This window comes from Natator depressus, chromosome 3 (assembly GCF_965152275.1).
Source record: "Natator depressus isolate rNatDep1 chromosome 3, rNatDep2.hap1, whole genome shotgun sequence".
Taxonomy (NCBI): domain Eukaryota; kingdom Metazoa; phylum Chordata; order Testudines; family Cheloniidae; genus Natator; species Natator depressus.
The window spans coordinates 18,105,102-18,113,364 of NC_134236.1; the positions used below are offsets into that span (position 1 = coordinate 18,105,102).

Consider the following 8,263-nt stretch of genomic DNA (forward strand, 5'->3'; position numbering starts at 1 on the left):
AATCTGAATGTTAAGATAACCATTTAGTGAGACAATGACTGAGGATGTGCAGAGGGCAGAAGTTCCATTTTATAAAGGATTTCAGGGAATTTGGCTTGGTTTACGAATAGACACGAAAAACTGAAAATGTCTAAATTTTCCACAAAGAAAAACTCCCCTAAAAAATAGAGTCGAGTAATTCCAAACATTTTATTTCAATGTCAACTTTGTATTTTTGTAGTTATATTTGAATATAGAACACCAAACCAAGCCAACTGCAAACTGAAAAAGTGTTTCAAAACAAAAAACAAAACAATTTGTTCCAAAAATGTCAAAACAGGTAGTTTGACATTATTGGAACCTTTTCCCCGGGGTTTCTTCCAAAACAAAAATCCAACAAAATCAGCCCTATTTTGCATTTCAGTTTCGATGGACCGGCATCTTCTGATGCAATATGGTTTCAGTGGAATTTCTCCAATCAGCTGTACAGACAAGCTCATCATTTTCAGAGGGAGTTTAATATTCTGAAGAAAGCTAAACGCACAGGAACTGCTGTCTGTTTAGTGCCATTTTTCACGTGCAGCTGCCTTCCAATGGAAGTGCCATGATTCTCACTTATATCTGGATTGGAGAATATTCAGCAGGGAACAAATCTGGGCTAAGAGCACAGCTGTATTCCTAGGAGTCAATCTGTTTATTTTTTTGCTCCGTTACAGTACCTCACTATGGCAACTTTTAAAGTGAAATCATTCTGGAACCCAGCAAATACTTGCATATGTGTTTATTTCAACTGTTACTTACAAACAAATGCTAAAATTCAGATGAATAAGCTCTGGACTGGCCTTTTGTTCCGTCCCTTGTTTTCTTTCTCGTGCATTTGCTGTTCTGGTTTCAGCCTCCAGAGGGCAATGATCCTTCAAAAAGATGGTACAAAAAGACACAGCAGTGAAGCTGAAGCCAGATCTGTTGTTTACCAAGCAGGGAGTGGCTGGTGGGCGGGGGGGGGGGGGGGGGGGTAGGGAAGGGAATTCTCTGCAATTGTTCATTTTCTGTGATTATTCCTATGACTAAATATTTGACCAGCTCTCCTGGTCACACGATACCTGAGGCTAGTGAAATGGAGTAAGGATGAATCCCATCCAATAATATGGAGAGAACATGAAATATTCCATCCTGATGATTTCGACATAGATCTACCCCATCTCCCTCGATAGCACCTTTTTAAAAAAATGATAAAAGCGTTGTGTTCTAAAATCAGGAAGTAAACTTTCCATGCAATCTCCTCAGCAGCTGCTTTGCAAGCAAGAATTTGGGTACGTGATACCATTGAGCCCAGCATGTTCCTTACACTCAAATTACTCTTTTTTTATTTAAACACACACAAGCCATTCCTTCGCAAGCTGCTTTAGGGGGAAAGGGGCCTCGTTCTCCATCGCCCTGCGCCTTGCGTCTTCAATTACACCAGTGCAAAGTGGGCAGAACAGGCTACCAGATCAGAATGCGTGGGCATAAATGTCCACCCCGGCTACATAGCCGCAGAAAATCAGGCCTAAGGGTTCCCGTAATTAAGGCCAAGACTTTTAATGGCTTTGGGTGCCTCCATTTTGGATGCGCACGTTTAAAAGACCTGCTTTCCAGACCATGCTGTGCACCTGCCCACTGAAAATCAGGCTCCTTACTCAGATTGGGCACCCAAAAATTGAGGCATGCAAAAGCTCTGGTTACTTTGGAAAATTTTGGCTGGACATCATCCTCCTTTCTACCAAATTCCTTGGTGCTGTAAGGCCCTGCAGAACCAGCCTCCTCAATAGACTGGAATCTGATCACACCACCGGTGCATTGTGTTCGGTGTGTGCCTACTTTAATGCCACCTTTCGTGTTTGTAAAAGCCTCCCAATTAATGTTCCTCAAGCAGCTTTCTTCTCTTCTGTCCAAAACCTCTTCAAGCTCTGCCCATTCCACAAAACACCTGAGCCACGAGTTAATACCCTGCTCTGTTCTGTACCTTGAAGGCCTGATTCCAGGAGATGATGGGCACCCTCATTTTCTGTGGAGATCAACAGGAGCTCAGCATCTTCCAGGATCAGGCCCTTAGATGGATTGTTCAGTGTGTTTAACATATTGTCCAGTCCGATGCACACCGATGCCCTCTGTTAATAAGAGCAACCACTGTGAAAGAGATGGAAGATGTCTGCATAAAGGCCCGGGTGATTCTGGGTGCGCTTTGCAGAAGCAGCAATGTTTGAGGCGGGATTTAAAGAGAAGGTAGAAGGTAGGGATAGCTCAGTGGTTTGAGCATTGGCCTGCTAAACCCAGGGTTGTGAGTTCAATCCTTGAAGGGGCCATTTGGGATCTGGGGCAAAAATTGGGGATTGGTCCTGCTTTGAGCAGGGGGTTGGACTAGATGACCTCCTGAGGTCCCTTCCAACCCTGATAGTCTATGATAATCTTGCATGCTGGGCTAAGGAGGGAGCACCCTCCGTAGGAGAAGGCATTGAGATGGGAATGAGACCAGGAGACGTGAGGCAGGCTTTCTTTGGGGAATGAGGGAAGTGGTAGGAGTGGAAGAGGGAGATGGGAGAAGAAAGCTTTATAAATGGGGGAAATTAACACTTACATATAGATACAGTGTTGAAGGGATGGGATCTGAGATCTTCAGCACTGAAAGCACAAGCCGGCAGCACTTGAACCAAAGGAGTAACTCTGTCATTATGTATAAACGGTAGGTCCTACACCACGGGGTGCTGCATTCCACTAGAGGGCGATATAATCACATGAACTAAGCCAGCGTGCTACAAAAACATTCCCTCCTGCCACTGAACTCTTGTCAGCTAATTAAATCATTAATTTGAAGTTTTTATTGGACCCCATTGTGTGCCCCCTGAGATTTTCGGTTGAATGATTGCCCTGATTCTGCCAAGACACTACTGTCCGCTATAGAGCTCGGGAACTTTCCTCTAAAGCACCAGGGACAAGCTGCTGGACTATTCGACGCACTGCTCTGATCCGGTACAGCAATTCCTGTGTGACTAATTCTTCTGAAATTGATGGGCTACTATTACAACCCAGCTAACTATGATTCCAGTGATCACAGTTGGCAAAACTGAGCCCATTCGTGATTAACAGATATTCTCACAGCTTTTAACTCATGCTAGCACTCGCTACAGAACTGTAGCTATGCCAGCATAGCCAAGTCGTGTGATGCAGCCTGCAGCAATGGAAGGGGTTGTGCCATCACTGTTGGAACTCACCTCCTTGAGTAACGGTAATTAGATCGACGGAAGCACTGACCTAGCTGCGCCTACACTGGTGGTTAGGTTGGCATATTTACAGTGCTCAGGGGGGCGAGGTGTGGGTTTTTCACACCTCTGAGCACTGTAGCTGTGTCCATTTTCCATGTGGACCAGGCCCAAGAGAAAGGGAGTGGGGCCGCCTTCATCATCACCAGCAGAATTGTTTACTAATTGCCTACACTAAAAAGTAGCCACTTGAAAAATCCACAGTCCTGAGCAAAGTGGTGAAGCCGACCTAACCCCCGGTGTAGACAATGGTAGGTCAATGGAAGAATTCTTCTGTCGACCTAGCTGCTGTCTCTCAGGGAGGTGGATTACCTACGCGGAGGGGAGAACGCCTCCTGTTAGCGTAGGTGGCGTCTACATTGAAGTGCTATAGCGGTGCAGCTGTCGTGCCGCAGCTGGGCCGCTGTAACGTTCCAAGTGTAGACAAGCCCTTAGTTCCAACAACAGAAACATCAGTTACACTTGTGCAAACCCTTTGAAGGCAACGCAGCTGCGCAGGAGGAACGGAGGGCCCAGTTCAGCCTGAGAAACCTGCAAACCAAACCAGCGATCATGCACAAGACGGAAAGAACCCAGCTTGACAAATTCCAGACTGAGGCTATGTCTACACACAGAAGTTGTACTACTTTTAACTATGCTGCAGCACATTCTCCATAGTGTGGAATGAGGGTATACTGGTATAAATGATCTTCTGGAAGGGGAATAAGAGACCTTGACACCACTATAATCTCCGCACTAGGGCTCGTACCAGTATAACTATAGTGGTAAAAAAAAAAATCACATCCTTAACTGATGTAGCCCTACCAGTCCAAAATCGGTGTGTAGGCCAGGCCTGAGTTTGGAGGTTTGGCAGAAGAAAGAAACTCATCTTCCTAGTTTTAGTGTGAGTGTATTTGATATTGAAATCATCAAAACACAGGAAACCAGGAGTCCATATGGAATTTTATAGAGTTGCTTTTCAGAGCAGACCTGTAGTTTAAAGGGTTTTACACTGAAAAAGGAAAACAAAAATATCAGGCATTATACAGATGCAACAAGGTTGTTTTCAGAGCAACCTTGCCTTTGGGGATTTTCTAAACACCGAGTGATCAGTGTTTTTTGTTTGTTTTCAACCTTAATGTTGCATTCATACTAGATTTGGGCATTTGATTTCCCTGCTTTTTTTTGTTTGTTTGTGTTTTTAACAGAAAAAGAGAAAAAAAAGAGGTTTTAGAGAGAAGAGCAAAGCGTGTCAGTTCCTTAATCTGGAGCTATTCAGCTTGATTCCCTCAGAATCCAGTCGTCCTTAACCAAAAGTCTGAAAACATAATATTCTGCTTAACCTGCTCTAACTCCTTACAGTGGTTTAAACTACTTAATATCCAGATTCAATTCAAATCAATTCAAAAGCTAAAGCACTGAACGTTAAAAATTGCTCTAGCTTTGAACTGATCTAAAAAATTAAGTAAGTTTCAACTGGTGGAATTTAAACAATGTTGACTCTACATCTAAAGAAATTCCTTTTTTCCAAATAGGATTGAATTATAAATCTCAAAGAGATTTACAATTATGACATTGGAAGGAAATTGGTGTAGCAGCTTTAAAATTATTAACGTTTACATACAGAAAATCCATCCTTACATGAGAGCATCTTTTACATATTCTTCCTGGATATGCATTTTTTTTAATTACAAAATTTCTAATGCCTATGTAGCAAAGTTGTCTTGAATTTCATGTCTCAAGGAGCTCTACAAAATACAGTTGATCTGAGTGCAAAATTTCTGATAGCAACATATAGTAGGAATATATGGATTTTTTGGTGCTCACATATCACCAGGCCATTAAACCTGTTTTGTTTTGCTCTGAGTTTACATTCACACGCACATGCACTGAGCTGAGATCAAACATGCAAAAATTTCAACCCCAAAGAGATTTGTTTTTTAAAAGATCTGAGCATCTGTGAAAAGGGTTTAGAATGGAAGCTGGAAATCTGTCTAACTATTGCATACACTACTCACACCAAGTGCAATATCTCTCAGGATTCAGTGGCCTGGCAATCTGGAAAATGCAATTGTAATGTGAATTAAGGGGGCTGTGCGAGACAGCATAAGGGGACATAGAAAGCAGCACATATTGGAATTAGAGCTGGTCAGGAACTCACTGAATCTGAACTTTCATCAAATCAGAGGCAAGGATCAGTCAGAAACCTGTCTGGTTTCCTGGCAGGCTGTTGGGGACCCCAGGTTCTGTGGCTTAGGGGCAGCTCCACTTTGCTAGGGCTTTCAGACTCCTTGCCATGTAGCTGGGAGCCAGGAGGCCCTGGGAACCTGGCTCTAGCCTGCCCTAGGGAGCATATTTTGTTTTCGAATCACCATGCATCTATGTTTCTAAAATGATTTTTTTTTTTAATTTCTAGTATGTTGATAATTTTGAAAAATGTGGTTTCAGCCCAAATCAGAACAAAACCAGATTCTGGAATGTTGCAATTTCCCACAAACTGGAAATCCCATGTCTCGGCCAGCTCTGCTTGGAAACTGGACACGTGATGAAGGAAAAACATAGAAGATGCACAACAAGGCACAGCATGCTGCATTCTTGATGTACCTGATCTTTCCTTGATCTGGAAGGACCTTTTCTAGGGGAGGAGGCTAGCTTAGTCTGTGCCCTGGTCTACACTATGGGGTTAGGTCAAATTTAGCTGCATTAGGTCAATTTTAAAATGGATGTGTCCACACAACCAACCCCGTTCCGTCGACTTAAAGGGCTCTTAAAATCGACTTCTGTACTCCTCCCCGGCGAGGGGAGTAGCGCTAAAATTGACCTTGCTGCGTCAAATTTGGGGTAGTGCGGATGCAAATCGATGGTATTGGCCTCCAGGAGCTATCCCAGAGTGCTCCAAAGTGACCGCTCTGGACAGCGCTTTGAACTCCGATGCACTAGCTAGGTACACAGGAAAAGCCCTGGGAACTTTTGAATTTCATTTCCTGTTTGGTCAGCATGGCGAGCTCAGCAGCACAGGTGACCATGCAGTCCCCCCAGAATCGCAAATGAGCTCCAGCATGGACCGAATGGGAGACACTGGATCTGATCGCTGTATGGGGAGAAGCATCTGTGCAGGCAGAACTCCGATCAGAAAGAAGAAATACAAATATATTTGCCAAAATCTCACAGGGCATGTTGGAGAGAGGCTACAACAGGGACACACAGCAGTGCCGCGTGAAAGTTAAGGAGCTCAGGCAAGCCCACCAAAAGACAAAGGAGGCAAATGGGCGCTCCAAGTCAGACCCCCATACATGCCGCTTCTATGATCAGCTGCATGGCATTCTAGGGGGGGACCCTACCACTACCCCACCACTGTCTGTGGACACCTGCAAGGGGGGGGAGTCTCATGCAACAGGGAGGAGGATTTTGTGGATGAGGAATAGGAGGAGGAGGAGAATGCGCAACAGGCAAGCACTGAATCCGTTCTCCCTGGCAGCTAGGACCTTTTCATCACCCTGGACCAATACCCTCTGAAGGCAGGATCCCCGACCCTGAAGCCGGAGAAGGCAGCTCTGGGGAGTGCACATTTGTAATTAGAGTACAGGCTTTAAAAGCAATAGTGTTTAATGTTTGATTTACTCCATTCATGCTGGGCTGTTTGCGCTTGGCTAAAAGGGATCATCCCGGAGAATAGCCACGCGGCGGGGCGAAGGGTGAAGGGATCATCCCAGAGAATAGCCAAGCGGTGCGGTGAGGGGAGGGGTGTGCTGCACAAAAACCGCACACCCAAAAACCGCAGCCTCTCCTTTTAAATGTGAAACCCAACCCATTGCTTGCTATGGGAAAGGATGGCACTGCAGTTTGAAACCCTTCCCACATGTTATGCATAAGAAGCCAAACCCGCGTACCCTGTGCCTTACCATGGCTGCCTGGAAACCGAATTCTGTTGCCCAGCCGTGTGTGATGTGTCACCATACCAGCAGGCACTCAATACACAAGGCAAAATGCAACCTTGAACCTAAAGCACATGTGCTGTGAATTGCTTGAGTCACTGTGAAAGAGTCTCCCTTTTGTTCTCAGAAATGTATCATATTAAATTTTACTCTCCCTTTTTATCTCCCCCCCCAGGTGGAAATGTCTCTATGCTCCCCCTATCATCTCCATCCCTGAGGTTATCGCAGATTAGAAGGCGAAAAAAATGCACTCGCAATGACATGTTTTCCGAGCTCATGCAGTCCTCCCGCACTGATAGGGCACAGCTTAATGCATGGAGGCATTCAGTGTTAGAGGCCAGCAAAGCATTAAGTGAGTGCTAAGAGTGGAGACAGGAGTGCAAAGAGTGGAGGCAGGAGGCAATGCTAAGGCTAACAGGGGAGCAAATGGACATGATGGAACATCTGGTGGAGCTGCAGGAAAGGCAACAGGAGCACAGACCCCCACTGCATCCATTGTATAACTGCCTGACCTCCTCCCCATGTTCCATATCCTCCTCACCCAGACGCCCAAGAACGCGGGGGCGGGGGTGGAGCTCCAGGCACCCAGCTACTGCACTCCAGAGGATGGCCCAAGCAACAGAAGGCTGGCATTCGATAAGTTTTGAAACTGTAGTGTGGCCTTGTCTGTGCTCTTCTAATCGCCCTGGTGTCTGGCTGCTCAAAATCAGACGCCAGGCGATTTGCCTCAACTTCCCACCCCGCCATAAACATCTCCCCCTTACTCTCACAGATATTATGGAGCACCCAGCAAGCAGCAATAACAATGGGAATGTTGGTTGTGCTGAGGTCTGACCTAGTCAGCAAACAGCACCAGCATGCTTTTAAACGTCCAAAGGCACATTCTACCACCATTCTGCACTTGCTCAGCCTATAGTTGAACTGCTCCTTACTACTGTCCAGGCTGCCTGTGTATGGCTTCATGAGCCATGGGAGCAAGGGGTAGGCTGGGTCCCCAAGGATAACTATTGGCATTTCAACATCCCCAATGGTAATTTTGTGGACTGGGAAGTAAGTCCCTTCTTGCAGCTG

The 8,263-nt window shown here is 45.5% G+C and overlaps 1 long non-coding RNA gene across 1 annotated transcript; it reads right to left on the reverse strand.

Annotated features, from left to right (window-relative positions):
- Positions 1 to 818: 818 nt before the first annotated feature.
- LOC141983767 (uncharacterized) lies at positions 819 to 4,134 on the reverse strand. The gene is made up of 4 exons (XR_012638503.1): positions 4,083 to 4,134; positions 2,597 to 2,733; positions 1,985 to 2,148; positions 819 to 893 (listed from the first exon to the last, which is right to left on the reverse strand). It is a non-coding gene; the product is annotated as an uncharacterized LOC141983767 (long non-coding RNA).
- Positions 4,135 to 8,263: the final 4,129 nt, after the last annotated feature.